The following is a 16,557-nucleotide window of genomic DNA, read 5'->3' on the forward strand; positions in this document are numbered from 1 at the left end:
GATCTTCGTATTTGATCAATTGCCTCCTCTTTCATCCATGTGGATTTTTTCCCTCTGGGTTTGTGTAAAGTAGCAATCCACTCAACTTTTCATTTAAGAGGTCTGTTGCTTTCAACTAGTGGGATGCTTAGCAACAGGAAAGCACTTACCTGTGAGGAAAGAGCTCGTTTGTGGTAGCTTTTGCTGATTCTCAGGATCTTGCTGACAACATTTCTGTGCCTCGACTTTAGAGTCCTGACGAGGCTCAGAAATTGGGTCCCTCTTGGAGGAATGGCATAATTTGTCCCAGACCTGATACCCCTATGGTTTGAGTGAGTTTTCTAATTCAGAGCAGGAAGGGGACCATTCAGAGTCACCTGGCAGTTGACATATCTGGTCAGTCCAGCTGTGTCATACAGTTACTGCTCCAAACACAGGTCAGAAGTGGGTGGTGACTTCTGCTTCGAGCTAGACTGTAGTTGGTAAAGAAAGTTGGGGATTTGCTATGCCAGTGACCCATTGCTGTGTAGATTTGAGTTACAAGTCAGGCTAAGAAACAGGTAGTTAAAATTACAGTATATTTTGTGCTAGGATCCTGATTTCTCTATGGCATGAGATAGAGGGGAGTATGAAACCTGCCAGATGTTAAGCTTGTGTAAAGTGTATGTGTGTGCCTTGAGGATTATTCCCTCACCCTAACCTTTGTAGGGGTAGGGCATGGCTGGGGGGTGGTGTCCTGGCAGAGTGGATTGAGAGGCTAGTACAAGGAGTTTTGGCCAGAGGCAATTAGATCCAAAAAGGGGAATCAGGAAGCAGCCAATACTGTGAGGTCCAGAGTGTGTGTGTGTGTGTGTGTGTGTGTGTGTGTGTGTGATCTGGTTGGGTTGTGATGTGTCAGTGGTCTTTCAGTTTAGAATGACCAGGAATGGGGTAGATACACCTTTACTCCCTTTCCTGTTTCAAAGATGTATTCTACTCCCTAAGGATTTTAGTCACAAAAGGGACCGCCAAATGTCTACCTTCTTTGGAAGGGAAAAAGCCCATAAACAGAATTACAAGGTAAGTCCCATCTTTCAGAAGGAGAGTAGAGATCATACACCTAGAAGTGCCTTGCACACTCAGAAATACCTACATATAGGTAAGTATTGCCTTCTTTTCTCCCTGTGACACTGCAGGGCAGTGAAAAGAAGGCTGGCCTCCTAGGTGAGCAGAAGGGGATTTGAATCCCGGCTCCAGCAGTGATTGATGTGAACCCACTTTCCTCTTCTCCTTGAGTTGTTCGGAGAGTTAAAGGACATAACCTATTTGTAAAGCGTCTAGCATAGCAGCTGGCGCACGGGGGATTCTTAGCACATCCCTTCCCCTTGAGGAAGGGCAGCTTCTGATGAGAACACAGAGGCTGTCCACAGAGACATGTCAGCAGACTGTCCACTTTCTCGGCTCTGTCTCAGACTGTCCACGGTCAGAGCTGTGCAGGCCACGTTTGTCATTCCAGAAGTAGGTGCTGTGAGGAGAGGAGACTTCTCTGTCACACCTGGGTGTGGCGGGAGGTTCAGAGGAGAAATAGTACATCTGCTTACTGTTGCAGTCTGTTTGGGTCTGTGATGGATATGTGTGCATGTGAACAGGTGGAGCATACGTCAGAAGTGTGCACACCAGTGGGGGAAGAAAGAGTAGCTGAGATGGCTGGGAAAGGATTAGATGGAGAGGAGGTGGGCTTAGAGCAAGCGTTGATCACAGAGGGTGCGACTCTGGGGGTGAGGACATGTGAGAAGGGGTGCTGCAGCTTGGGGCAAAGTGGAGGCAGTGGCAGTGTCTTGGGACATGGAGAAGATTGTCAGGTGGAATATGAGGTGGGGCTGGAGAGAAAAGAGAGAGAGAGGGTGTCGGGCTCTGGTGATGTCAGTTGGTACTGGTTAAGGGTGTGCCTTGGTTCAAATCCTTGTTCTGCCATCACTAACTGGGAGACTTAGGCCAAATCACTTCCATGAGCTGCAGTTTGTTTATAATGTCCATAAAAACAATACAGGTTATGAGGGTTAAATGACTTGCCACATGTCAAATGCCTGGCACATCATGGATGTTAAATCAATAGCTATTATGTTATGTAGGTGTTAACATCAAATCTGTGTGCAATATAAACCTTCTTACCTTATGAAACTTCGCTGTCTCCTAAGCTTATCACATCTTATGCATTAAAGGTAGGGAATGGGATGGGGTGGGATTAAGAGAAGATGAATATTTAAGTCATTTTTAAATACCCAATTATGGAACTAAGGCTCTGTGATATTTAAGGATATTAAGTTGAGAACTCTTCAGTGGCTCATATCTGTTAAATGTCCAACTCTTGATTTTGGTTGAGGGCATGATCTCATGGTTCATGAGATCGAGCCCCATGTTGTCTTGCTCTGCGCGGACAGCGCAGAGCCTGCTTATTATTTTCTCTCTTACTCTCTGCCCCTCCTCTGTGCTCTCTCTCTCTCTCTCAAAATAAATAAACCTTAAAAAAATTGAGAACTATTCAGCCAATAGTTGCAAATTTACTGGCAGTTGACATGTTTGAAATTGTTGCAACATGGAGCCATGACTGATGAACCTCAAGGCATCCAACATCTTAGTCTTTCACCCCTTTGGTAAAGCAGGCAGATTGTGAAGACATGCCTATCCAACCAGCAGCGTCATAGCAAACTGGGTATAACTTGCCCTGGCTGGAATGCCAGTGCGGACCACTGGGGCCACGATGAATTTGCCAAGAACAAGTTGTTAAAAATCACATTTCCTTTTATTTTCTTGGTAAGGCTGCTTCAATACAGGTCAGGCAATGGTGCAGGTGTGGACAAGGAATCTGTCAAAATATCTCAGGATGTCCTTGGGGACCAAAGGAGATCTGAGCTAGGCATAAGCCTATTTGTACCTGGTCATCAACTGTACCCAGGGTGGGATTAAAATTAATTTGGAGAAAAGTTTCTCTCCTGAAATGAGATAGCACCATGGAGATCAGGTTGAAGATCATCAGGTCTATGATTATTTATTGAACACTTATGATGGACTGCATCTCCATGATGGTAGCTGAGGTGCATCTTTAAAACATAGTAGAACTCCTGCCCTCTTATTCTCTTTGTAATAAGGAATTTTTTTTTTAAGAGCACAAGCATGTGGGCATGCAAATGTGCAAGTGGGGGAGGGGCAGGAGGAGAGAGAGAAAATCTCAAGCAGGCTCCACCCCCAGCACAGAACCCAATGTGGGACTTGATTTTATGGCTGTGAGATCATGACCTGAGCTGAAATCAAGAACCAGAGGCTTAAATGACTGAGCCACCAGGCACCCCTTTTTTTCCTTTTCCTTTTTCTTTTTTTTAAAATAGGCTTCATGCTCAATGTGGGGCTTGAACTCAACCCTGACATCAAGAGTAACATGCTTTACTAACTGAGTCAACCAGGTGCCTCTGTAGAAAGGAATCCTTGTTGGATTGACCAAACATCTGAGCTTCCTCTGAGTGCTGGGCATTATACAAGAGAGAGGGGGGGAAGTCAGACTACCATACCTTGGGCTCATTTTACAGATGAAAGCTGAGGTTCAGGGAGGTTGGGGAACTTGCCCAGGTCCATGTGGTCAGTACATTAGTTTGAAGCCCTGCACATGCGTCCCAAGTGTTTAGGTTCAGTCCAATCCAGATGTTGCTCACCAACCACATAGATATAAAGGCTTTGGAGTCTTAGATGATGTCAACCATTAACATTGGAATTAATCTGATTCTCTGTGGTAAAGCTGTCATGATACTGATGGGCGGAAACGAGACCAAAGGCTTGGCTTGGTGAAGAAAAGGGAAATAACATGAGAGGCAAGGAGGTTCATTCAACCATCCATTAAACATCTACCCTGTGGCAGACCTGGGCTGAGCGCCAGGAGTACAGATGTGAAGATCAGCTAGTTTCTGTGCCCAGGAACCCACAGTCTGGTGTGGAAACGGTGACAATTCAGTGTGACAGTGGTTTTGTAGAAGAGTAACTCAGATTGCGTCTCACTCCTGCTGAAAACACTACAGAGGCTTCCCTTTGAATTGTCCCCAGATCCAATCTTTTCAGGCTGTGTTCCTTTCTGTGTCTAGGTCTTAAATTACCTCTTCTTTTTTTTTTTTCCCCCCAGCAATGGCTGTGTAAATTCTTTAATTTAATTTAATTTAATTTAATTTAATTTAATTTAATTTAATTTAATTTAATTATTTTAATTTAATTTTTAAAAAATTTACAAACAAGTTAGTTAGCATATAGTGCAACAGTGATTTCAGGGGTAGATTCCTTAATGCCCCTTACCCATTTAGCCCATCTCCCCTCCCACAACCCCTCCAGTATCCCTTTGTTTGTTCTCCATATTTATGAGTCTCTTATGTTTTCTCCCTCTCCCTGTTTTTATATTATTTTTGCTTCCCTTCCCTTATATTCATCTGTTCTGGTATTAAAGTCCTCATATGAGTGAAGTCATAGGATATTTGTCTTTCTCTGACTAATTTCGCTTAGCATAATGCCCTCTAGTTCCATCTACATAGTTGCAAATGGCAAGATTTCATTCTTTTAGATTGCTGAGTAATACTCCATTGTGTGTGTGTGTGTGTGTGTATACATATATATATATGTATATATATATATATATATATATATATATATATATATATACCACAGCTTCTTTATCCGTTCATCCATTGATGGACATTTGGGCTCTTTCCATACTTTGGCTATTGTTGATAGTGCTTCTATAAACATTGGGGTGCATGTGTCTCTTCAACACAGCATACCTGTATCCCTTGGATAAATACCTAGTAGTGCAATTGCTGAGTCATAGGGTAGTTCTATTTTTAGTTTTTTGAGGAACCTCTATACTGTTTTCCAGAGTGGCTGCACCAGCTTGCATTCCCACCAACAATGCAAAAGAGATCCTTTTTCTCCACATCCTCGCCAACATCTGTTGTTGCCTGAGTTCTTAATGGTAGCCATTCTGACAGGTGTGAGGTGGTATCTCATGTGGATTTGATTTGTATTTCCCTGATGATGAGTGATGTTGAGCATTTTTTCATGTGTCGCTTGGCCATCTGGATGTCTTCTTTGGAGAAGTGTCTATTCATATCTTTTGCCCATTTCTTCACTGGATTGTTTTTTGGGTGTTGAGGTTGATAAGTTCTTTATAGATTTTGGATACTGGCAAATAACTTCTCCCATTCTGTCGGTTGCCTTTTAGCTCTGCTGATTGTTTCCTTTGCTGTGTGGAAGCTATTTTGATGAGGTCCCAATAGTTCGTTTTTGCTTTTGTGTCCCTTGCCTCCGGAGACGTGTTGAGTAAGAAGTTGCTGTGGCCAAGATCAAAGAAGTTTTTGCATGATTTCTCCTCGAGGATTTTGATGGCTTCCTGTCTTACGTTTAGGTCTTTCATCCATTTTGAGTTCATATTTTTGTGTATGGTGTAAGAAAGTGGTCCAGGTTCATTCTTCTGCATGTCACTGTCCGGTTTTCCTAGCACCACTTGCTGAAGAGACTGTCCTTATTCCATTGGATATTCTTTCCTGCTTTGTCAAAGATTCGTTGGCCATACGTTTGTGGGTCCATTTCTGGGTTCTCTGTTCTGTTCCACTGATCTGAGTGTCTGTTCTTGTGCCAGTACCATACTGTCTTGATGATTACAGCTTTGTAGTATAGCTTGAAGTCCGGGATTGTGATGCCTCCTTCTTTGGTTTTCTTTTTCATGAAGAAAAGCTTTGGTGATTTGGGGTCTTTACTGGTTCCATACAGATTTTAGGATTATTTGTTCTGGCTCTGTGAAGAATGCTGGTGTTATTTTGATAGGGATTGCATTGAATATGTAGATTGCTTTGGGTAGTATCAACATGTTAACAATATTTGTTCTTCCTATCCAGGAGCATAGAATCTTTTTCCTTTTTTGTGTGTCATCCTCCCATTTTTTTTCATAAGCTTTCTCTAGTTTTCAGTGTCTAGATTTTTCACCTCTTTGGTTAGATTTATTCCTAGGTATTTTATGGTTTTGATGCACTTGTAAATGGGATCGATTCCTTGGTTTCTCTTTCTGCTGCTTCACTGTTGGTGTATAGGAATGCAACTGATTTCTGTGTGTCGATTTTATATCCTGCAACTTTGCTGAATTCATGAATCTGTTCTAGCAGTTTTTTGGTGGAATCTTTAGGGTTCTCCATATAGAGTATCATGTTAATCTGCGAAGAGTGAAAGTTTGACCTCCTCCTGGCCGATTTGGATGCCTTTTATTTCTTTGTGTTGTCTGATTGCAGAGGCTAAGACTTCCAATACTATGTTGAATAACAGTGGCGAGAGTGAACACCCCTGTCTTGTTCCTGACCTTAGGGCGAAAGCTCTCAGTTTTCCCCATTGAGGATGATATTAGTGATGGGTCTTTCATATTTGGCTTTTATGATCTCGAGGTATGCTCCTTCTATCCCTACTTTCTTGAGGGTTTTTATCAAGAAAGGATGCTGTATTTTGTCAAATGTTTTCTCTGCATCTATTGAGAGGATCATATGGTTCTTGTCCTTTCTTTTATTGATGTGATGAATCACATTACTTGTTTTGCGGATACTGAACCAGCCCTGCATCCCAGGTATAAATCCCACTTGGTCATGGTGAATAATTTTTTTAATGTATTCTTGGATCTGGTTGGCTAATATCTTGTTGAGGATTTTTGCATCTATGTTCATCAGGGATATTGGTCTATAGTTTTCCTATTTAGTGGGGTCACTGTCTGGTTTTGGAATCAAGGTAATGCTGACTTCATAGAAAGAATTAGGAAGTTTTTCGTCCATTTCTGTTTTTTGGAACAGCTTCAAGAGAATAGGTGTTAAGAGTTCCTTAAATGTTTGGTAGAATTCCCCTGGAAAGCCATCTGGCCCTGGATTCTTGTTTTTTGGGAGATTTTTGATGACTAATTCGATTTCCTTACTGGTTATGGGTCTGTTCCAATTTTCTATTTCTTCCTGTTTCAGTTTTGGTAGTGTATATGTTTCTAGGAATTTGTCCATTTCTTCCAGATTGTCCATTTTATTGGCATATAATTGCTCATAATATTCTTTTATTATTGTTTTTATTTCTGATGTGTTGATTGTGATCTCTCCTCTTTCATTCTTGATTTTCTTTGTTTGGGTCCTTTCCTTTTTTTTTTTTTTTTGATCAAACTGGCTAGTGGTTTATGAATTTTGTTAATTCTTTCAAAGAACTAGCTTCTGATTTCATTGATCTATTCTGCTGTTTTATTTTGGTTTTGATAGCATTAATTTCTGCTCTAATCTTTATTATTTCCTGTCTTCTGCTGGTTTTGGGTTTTATTTGCTGTTCTTTTTCCAGCTCTTTAAGGTGTAAGGTTAGGTTGTGTATCTGAGATCTTTCTTTCTCTTTTAGGAAAGCCTGGATTGCTATATACTTTCCTCTTATGACTGCCTTTGCTGCGTCCCAGAGGTTTTGGGTTGTGGTGTTATCATTTTCATTGGTTTCCATATACTTTTTAATGTTCTCTTTAACTTCTTGGTTAGCCCATTCATTCTTTAGTAGGATGTTTTTCAGTCTCCAAGTATTTGTTACCTTTCCAAATTTTTTCTTGTGGTTGATTTTGAGTTTCATAGCATTGTGGTCTGAAAATATGCATGGTATGGTCTCGATCTTTTTGTACTTGCTGAGGGCTGGCTTGTGTCCCAGTATGTGGTCTATTCTGGAGAATGTTCCATGTGCACTGGAGAAGAATGTATATTCCACTGCTTTAGGATGAAATGTTCTGAATATATCTGTTGAGTCCTTCTGGTTCGGTGTGTCATTCAAAGCCATCGTTTCCTCATTGATTTTTTGATTAGATGATCTGTCCATTCCTGTGAGTGGGCGGTTGAAGTCTCCTACTATTATGGTATTATTATCAATGAGTTTCTTTATGTTTGTGAATAATTGGTTTATATATTTGCGAGCTATCACATTTGGAGCATAAATGTTTACAATTGTTAAGTCTTCTTTGTGGATAGACCCCTTAATTATGATATAATGCCCTTCTTCATCTCTTGATACAGTCTTTATTTAAAGTCTAGATTGTTTGATATAAGTGTTGCTATTCAGGCTCTCTTTTATTGACCATTAGCATGATAGATGATTCTCCATCCCCTTACTTTCAGTCTGAAGGTGTCTTTAGGTCTAAAGTGGGTCTCTTGTAAACAGCATATGGATGGGTCTTGTTTTCTTATCCATTCTGTTACCCTATGTCTTTTGAGTGAAGCATTTGTCCATTGACATTTAGACTGAGTACTGAAAGACAAGAATTTATTGCCAGTATGTTGCTTGTAGAGTTGGAGTTTCTGGTGGTGTTCTCTGTTCCTTTCCAGTCTTTGTTGCTTTTGGTATGTATGTATGTATGTATGTATGTATGTATGTATGTATGTATTTCATCTTTTTCCCCTCAGAGAGTCCCCCTTAAAATTTCTTGCAGAGCTGGTTTAGTGGTCACAAACTCCTTTAATTTTTGTTTGTTTGGGAAACATTTAATCTCTCCTTCTATTTTGAAGGACAGCCTTGCTGGATAAAGAATTCTTGGCTGCATATTTTTCTGATTCAGCGCATTGAATATATCCTGCCACTCCTTTCTGGCCTGCCATGTTTCTGTGGATAGGTCTGCTGCAAACCTAATCTGTCTTCCCTTGTAGGTTAAGGACTTTTTTTCCCTTGCTGCTTTCATGATTCTCTCCTTGCCTGAGTATTTTGTGAATTTGACTATGATATGCCTTGTAGATGGTCGGTTTTCGTTGAATCTAATGGGAGTCCTCTGTGCTTCCTGGATTTTGATGTCTGTGTCTTTCCCCAGGTTAGGAAAGTTTTCTGCTATGATTTGCTCACATAACCCTTCTCCCCCTATTTCTGTCTCTTCGTCTTTTGGGATCCCTATGATTCTGATGTTGTTCGTTTTTAATGAGTCACAGATTTCTCTAATTCTTAAATAGTGCTCTTTTGCCTTAGTCTCCATCTTTTTTTTCTGCTTCATTATTCTCCATAAATTTGTCCTCTATATCGCTGATTCTCTGCTCTGCCTCATCCATCCTTGCCACCGTGGCATCCATTCCAGATTGCAGCTCAGTTATAGCATTTTTTATTTCATTCTGACTAGCTTTTATTTCTTTTATCTCCGCAGAAAGGGATTCTAATCTATTTTTGACTCCAGCTAGTGTTCTTATTATGGTGATTATAAATTCTGTTTCAGACATCTTGCTTGTATCTGTGTTGGTTAAGTCCCTGGCTGTCGTTTCTTCCTGCTCTTTCTTTTGGGGTGAATTCCTTCATTTCATCATTTTGAAGGGAGAAAAGGAGTCAATGAGGGAAAACATTTTTTTTTAAATAAAATTAAAAAATGAAAAACAACAAACACATAAAAAAATCGAATAAATGATGGTAGATCCTAGATGTGTTTTGGTCTGGGTGTTGAAAGAGGCTTGATAGATTAGAGAAAAGAAGCGGAAAGGAAAAAAAAAAGCAGTCGTTTGAAAATTTGAAAAAATGAATCCACTGAAATAGAATAAAGTGAAATGATGGAAGTAAAATCGAATTTGAAAAAAATTACACAAAGGTAAAAAATATAGTAGAAAAATTAAAGAAAAATATTTTTAATAAAAATTGAAAATAAAAATTTTTTTCATTCTGTATCAAGAAAAAGAAAAGAAATGAAAAAGAGGAAAAAAAGGAAATAAAAAGATAATTGAATGGATGGACCAGTGAACAGCCTGAGACATGATTGAATTTACTTCTATTTCACCTAGAAGTCAAACTTTGAAGCTCTTTATAGTCCGTAAACCAAGCAGGCAGAGACTTGTGTTGAAGAGTTAGGTTGGCCCAGTTGGGCTGGGCTTAGTGTAATGGCTCTGTTCTCCAGTAGATGGCGCTGTTTAGCTTACTGGGGTGGATTGTTGTGGTGCTTGTAGGTGTGTATGCGCATGTGTGGGAGCGGTGGAAATGGAGTCACCCAGCTACCCAGTCTCTGGTATTGGAACTCTGTTCTTCTCAATCAGCAATGGCGCATCCATCCTTTGTCTTCTGCTTCTGTCCACTCCCTGCTTTTATGCTGTCCGTGACGAAGCCCCAGGCAGTACCTCCCTCCTGAGTTTTATCTTAGATGTGGTTGTGTTTCCCAACACCTTACTTCTGAAGGACTGCAGCTTTGACCTGTTCTGCCCCTCTGCAGGAGGGTCTCACTGAGCAATGGCTGGGTGCTGGCTACACCCAGGAATGTTCGCAGGACTGTGCTGCTGCCAATGCCCAGAGACTGTGGCTGGCTGCCAGCCTGCCCCAGAACAAGTTCACGTGATTGTGTAAAAGCGTGTTTCAGCGATAATGGCAAATCACAACACACATCTGGCACCAGACTTCACCTCCAACAACCTTGTTCCAGCACCAGTGAATGTGGTTGTTCTCCTGGGTCCACTGGGTCCTTTGGGGGAGCCACACAGCCTCTACCACATGGCCTCCCAGCAGGGGAGCCACCTCTTCCTGTGTGGCCTGAAGATCCCTGGACCCCCCTCTGCTCCTGGGGATTCGCCCTTCCCACCAGGGCACCACCAGGTATCAAGCTGTTGAGCTTCAGACTCTGAACTCCCCCTGTTTATAGCATCTTAATGGAATTTAAGCCCTCTCCTTTCTCCTTTCTCCCTTTTTAGGTCAGTCTCTGCAGCTGTTTCCACTTTTCCACTTTCTCTCCAGCTGCTTTTGGAGGGGGGTGCTTTTACCTTATTCTTCCCCCCATCTCCATCTGCAGTCTCAAGCAAAAACAGCTCTCTGCTCTCCGTGGCACCTCTCTCCCCGAGTTCACCTCTCCGTGCCATGTACCTACTGAATTCTGTGGTTCACGTTGTGCAGATTGTTGTGTTAATCCTCAGATCAGTTTTCTAGGTGTGCAGGATGGTTTAGTGTTGATCTGGCTGTGTTTCATGGATGTGAGATGCAAAAAACCTTCCATGCTGTTCCACCATCTTGGCTGCTCCCTTACCTCTTCTTTAAGGAAGCCTCATTTTGTCCCATTGTTATACTGGGGATCTGACTTGTTACACATTCACTTCTTATCAGAAGTCCCTCATTTGTTTTCCTGTTTTGTGACTGTCTCCCCAACTTTTCTGACACATCCATTGCTATATCCCCAATCTCTAGCAGGTGCCCAATACTACCAATCAGATGCTCAGTAAAATTTTATTAAATAGATGACTGATGGGAAAGTAGTGAACAGTTTGGGCAGAATTCCCACCAGGCTGTCAGTACTTGCTTTTGTGAAGGGTGGGTTTGTGGGTAGAGCAGAGGAGGGAAAGAAGTCGGTCATGGGGGGCTGAGAAAGTTAAGTCCTCATTTAGCACTCACAGTGACCCAGAGAGGTGGGCGGCATAGCCCCCAGTTCATACTATATGAAACAAGCTTGGAAGGATTGGTTTCCTTGCTCAAATGGTACAGCTCTCAGGTGGAGGAGCAGGATTAAAACCTCTGTGTGAGGCTCCAAAGCCCAGGTCCTTCCCAGTAGGTCGGTCACACCCTGGAACCACATGCCATTCAGGCCCTACCTGAACCAAACTCCCCGGGGGACTCTAACATCCTGCTAGGTTGGGAATCACTGCCCTAGTCCCTGCTGATTCTCCAGACTGTGGAAAGGTGGGTGGTGTCACAGGAATGGCACAGGAGTCCTTGGTGCATAGAGGAAGAAGGCTTCCTGAAAAAGGACTTGGCTTGGTCCTAGAAGAGTGGGTAGGAACAGGCAGGCAGCCCATGGAGGAGGTTTGAGGCCGCAGGCTAGTATAGGCAAAGGTGTGGAGACACGGACCATCCTGGCCAGGTGTGACTGACAAGGAGCTTGGGCAGCAGTGGGGGACTGTGGAGAGATGGGCTTTCCTTTAACAGTCCTTGTGCTGAGGAGAGAGGGTTCACCCAAGCTTTGGACTGTTGTGCTTTGTCATGACAACTCATCTCCTCTGGGTCTGGTTATGTAAGGGTCCTATTAGGGCTTTGGCCTCTCTAAGCTCCTGTCCCACTATTATTAGAGTCACAGAGAGGTAGTTAAATACTGGGATTTTCCCATGAAGGAATTTTGGGTAGAATTAGGTGGACTTTGGCCTGGTGACTCCATTAAATAAAGACGAGACCTTGTATGGGAAGCCTATACTCATTCAGACTTCAGAGCCTGCAGCATGGGGCCTCAGCCCAGCTTCCTAACCAGTTTGGTCCCATCTGGGTGGGAAGTGCTGGGTCTGTGGTGTGAGATAGTGCCAGGCTCTTACCTGGGCCTTGCCACTTGCTGGCTGTGTGAACAAAGACATGTCTTGTCACCTCTCTGAGCTTCAGGTTCCCCCTTCTGGGAAGTGAAACTTTCTTACAGGCGAGGAATTAAGTGTCATCCTGTATGATCAGTACTAGGGGAGAGCTTGCACACAACACAGAAAGTGCTTGATCAGTGTTAGGCTCTTTCCTCTCATGTCCCCTCTCTGGATTTAAGGAAGGGGTGACAAGAATGGGGCTACAGAGGTAGATTGGGGCCAGCTGTGAAGGGACCTGACCACTAGCTCCTTAGAGTTAGACCTAAGGCCTGCCAGCGAGGTTTTAAGGGCTTCAAGCAGCTGGGAGTTGTGTTTTAGGAAGACCATTTGGGGTGGCATGGAGACTTGACGATTCAGGGAGCAGCATGTTTCTGGAAGCAGCATGGTGTAATGCAGAGGAGTCCTCTGGAGGGCTTGTTAAAGCAAATACTGCTAGGTCTTGCCCTCAGAGTTTTAGTTCCCTGCAGTGGGGTTGGGGGCCTGAGAACTTGAAGTTCTAACAGGTTCCTGGGGGCTTCTGCTGCTGCTGCTGGTGAAGTGGATAGGTACCAGGGCCCAGCCCAGGGTGCTGCTGGGTATGAACTCCAGATCTTCCACTTTGTAGTTAGCCATGCGGCCTGGGCCAAGTCCCCAGACCCCTGTGAACCTGTGTGTGTTTCCTCATCTGTAGGTGGGGGGTGGGGGGGGGATACTGCCCACTCCCAAAAGATGTTGTAAGAGTTCAATGAGATAAGGTAGTGCTCAGCACAGTGCCTGAAGTCAGCATTCACTAGGCTGTTTATTATTTTTATTAAAACCAGTGAGGAGGCTGTTGCAGAAGTGCCAGGGAGAGGTGAAGGAGAGGCTGAACGAGGCCAGTGGCTGAGTGATGGAGAGGAGGGGATCTGGTTTCTCTGGGAAGCCCCAAGCCCTGTGATCCTCTCTCATCAGAGTCTGGTTTCACCTCCTTTCTTCACTGGAAACTTGCTTTAAATCCGCGGGCTGGTCCCTTTCTGGCCACTAGAGGGCAGTGGAGGCAAGGCCGCGCAGAGGGAGGTGGGCGTCCTGAAGATTGGCGCTGGTCTGTGCATTCAGCCTTTCTTCGTGCTCTGAAGCCTAATTATGTATTTGCATTGCGCTCTCCTCTCCCTCCTTGGCTGTGTTTGCTGACGTTTTTTGGAAAACACTTCTAATCGCAGGGCACCTCTGAGTTCCTGCTTGTCTTGTGGCTGAGGATTAGCCATAACCGAAGCGTCCTGCTTTCTGGCAGCTGTGTTTATTTCTCAAGGGCACAAGCAGAGCAGAACATGGGGGCCTGGGCCCTGCAGCTCAGGAGAGCCTAGGATGAACCACAGTTGTCCTTCTGCCAGTTCAGAACTTGGCCTGTTCCATCTTGCATTCCTCCCCCGCTCCCCAGCCCTCGCCTGCACCCTTTGATCCTGTGGGTGGAGAAATAAAGGGAATTCCAAATCCTTAATCCATTTTGAAGGCTGGCTGGAAGCAGGGCTTTCTAGGGGCCTGGTAAAACAGCACTGGTGGAGTCATTTCAGAGAAGTGTGAGTGCTCTTTCAAGGTCATAGAGTGTGGTGACAGAAGGAAAAAGACGAGACGCACATTTATACTATTTGATGGTATACCTTGTGCCAAGCCCTGTACTTTGATGAGTTGCTTTATTCTACAAGAATAATGAAAGTACCAGTGACAGCTACCTGCTCTTACTGATTGTGCTAAGTGATATTCCCGTATTTGCTCTCTTCACCCTCTTAACTGCCCATGACGCATTATTAATTAATCCTGAAGAAACGGACTTGGAGAGGTTACAGTGGGATGCATTGGGCCAAAGGATGGTGCTGCTGGAAATTCAGACCGATGCGTCTCACTCCAGAATCTAAGTCTTTCTGTCAGCAATATTGGGTATGGGCAGTTCTATTTTAGCTCCTTCCAAAGTGGGGTATATAGACAATAGGAAGGAGAAGGCCAGCCTGATGACAGAACAGCCTACTAAGTACTCATGATCCCATATTATAGTAGACCCATTAAAAGTATGGATCTGGAGCCAGATTACCTGGGTTCAAATCCTGACTCTGCCACCTACTGTCTCTGTGACGTTGGGCAAATTCTTTGGCATCTGGGTCTCATTTTCCTCACTTGTAAAATGGGAGAAGATAATAGTAGCTACCTCACTAGTGTGCTCTGAGGGTTAAATGAGTTAATACATGCAAAAGGCTTAGATCAGTGCCTGGTACAAATAACTCACTAGGGGCGCCTGGGTGGCTCAGTCAGTTAAGCATCTGACTCTTGGTTTTCGCTCAGGTCATGATCTCACAGTTCGTCGGGCTCTGTGCTGACAGCCTGGAGCATGCTTGGGATTCTCTTTCCTTCTCTCTCTGCCCCTCCCCCCACTCAGACTCACTCTCCCTCTCTCTCTGTCTCTCTCTCTCTCAAAATAAGTAAACTTAAAAAATAAAAATAACTCTAAATGTTAGCTCTTATTATTGTCATTATTTTTAACCGTCATGCTATCTTCACCTCTGTTATCTTGGTGCCTGGCATATACCAGGGGTTGGCGTATGTTTATTGAATGAGATGAGCCCTTGGATTCAGGAAATATTTTGTGAGCTCTGGATGGTGCCAGGTGCTAGCTTGGTATATAAATGGTTCCATTTTAGGCTTCTCAGTCTGGTGGAGACGTCAGGCATGGGTGCTCATTACTGCACAAGGCAAAAACATTCCATGGAGGTCCTGATGTGAGTAAGAGAACTTTTGGAGTGGGGTAGGGGTGTGGGCCAGTTTAAGAGAAGACAGCCTTTGTATTAGACCTTTAAAAATGGGTGGAGGAGGAGGGAAGAGTGGGCCAGGCCAGAGAATTCAGTCTTCTTGGGCCCAGTATGCCTCCAGCTTCACAAAGGATCATCAAGGCAAGTTGGATTTTCATTCATTCAATAAATATTCATCAGGCATGCCTGGAGTCAAGTACTGAGACACAGTGGTGGCCTTGACCCAGTCCCTGCCCTCAAGTGACCTGGGTCTAACCAGTCAACACCCAAGGACACAACTGATGATAGTTCAGTGTGATGAAGGGGCCATATTGACTCAGCCTGGTAAGATACATGTGAGAGACAATTGATTCTGACTGGTTTAAGTAGAAAGGTGATTCAGTGGCTCACGTACCTGGAATATATTCAGGTGTGACTGGATCCAGTCTCAGAAGAGGTCCTTAGGAAATTGTCTCTTCCCATCTCTTCTCCTTGCCTTTCTCTGTGTTGGCTTCATTCTGTGACAGTCTGTCCCTTTGCAATGCCTCAGGTGCCCCCCAGGAACTTCTGGCTTCCCTTTTACCAGCTCAGAAATCCCAGTAGAAAGAGGGTGCCTTGTTTTCAATGGTTTGCTCTAATGTCATGGGAGTTAGTCTCACTGGACATCTTTGGTCACATGCATTCATTGGGGTCAAGGGGATCATCTACTCACCCTGCATGGAATTGGGAAAGTATAGGGCATATAGTTCTGACCAAATAACATGAATTGAGGTAGTAGATGGTGGGGTGTGAATGTGAATCCCCAAAGAAATTTAGATGCTGTTACCAGAGGTAGGTAGAATAGATGTTTAGGCAAAATCCATAGATGTCCACTACAGCTACTATGTGGGAAGAGAATAATCCACTGGCTAAGAGCCCTGGCCTGGGACTCCAGTTCCCTGTGAGAGAATCCCAGTTTCACCATTCACAAGTTGTGTGACCATGGCCGGCTCACTCACCTGTCAGTCTGACTGTCAGTGTCCCATCTACAAAGCGGGAGTGATGGATCAACATCGTAGGCCTGAATCAGTGGGAAAGCACATTGTAGAGGGATCAGGCAAGCTCCAGAGGGTGTCCCTGCAGTTTGGCGTGGCATGAAGTCTGAAGTCTCCGCGTTGTTACCTGATCAGTTCCAGGGCAGCTGTCCAACAGACAGGCAGCCAAAGTCCTCTGGGTTCAAGTTCTCAATCTGCCACTTACTGGCTACGCGCTTTCCTCCTCCATGAGTGAGGATCATCGTTCCTGCCTCCCAGGGTCGTTGGGAGAAGTGATGAGGTGACATACAGACAGTGCCTGGCACGTAGCAGTCTGTAACTAACGATAGACGTGTTCTCAGCACAATTACTACTCCAGAGCATGTTGGGAGTCCAGGTGCGACTCTGGCAGGACAGGCCACGTGCTCTGTGAACGAACAACCATCCTTCTGGATAGAGTGCATTTGGCTATCAGCCGGGGCCTTGGGAGGCTTTGTGTAGCCT

This window comes from Lynx canadensis, chromosome A1 (assembly GCF_007474595.2).
Source record: "Lynx canadensis isolate LIC74 chromosome A1, mLynCan4.pri.v2, whole genome shotgun sequence".
Taxonomy (NCBI): Eukaryota; Metazoa; Chordata; class Mammalia; order Carnivora; family Felidae; genus Lynx; species Lynx canadensis.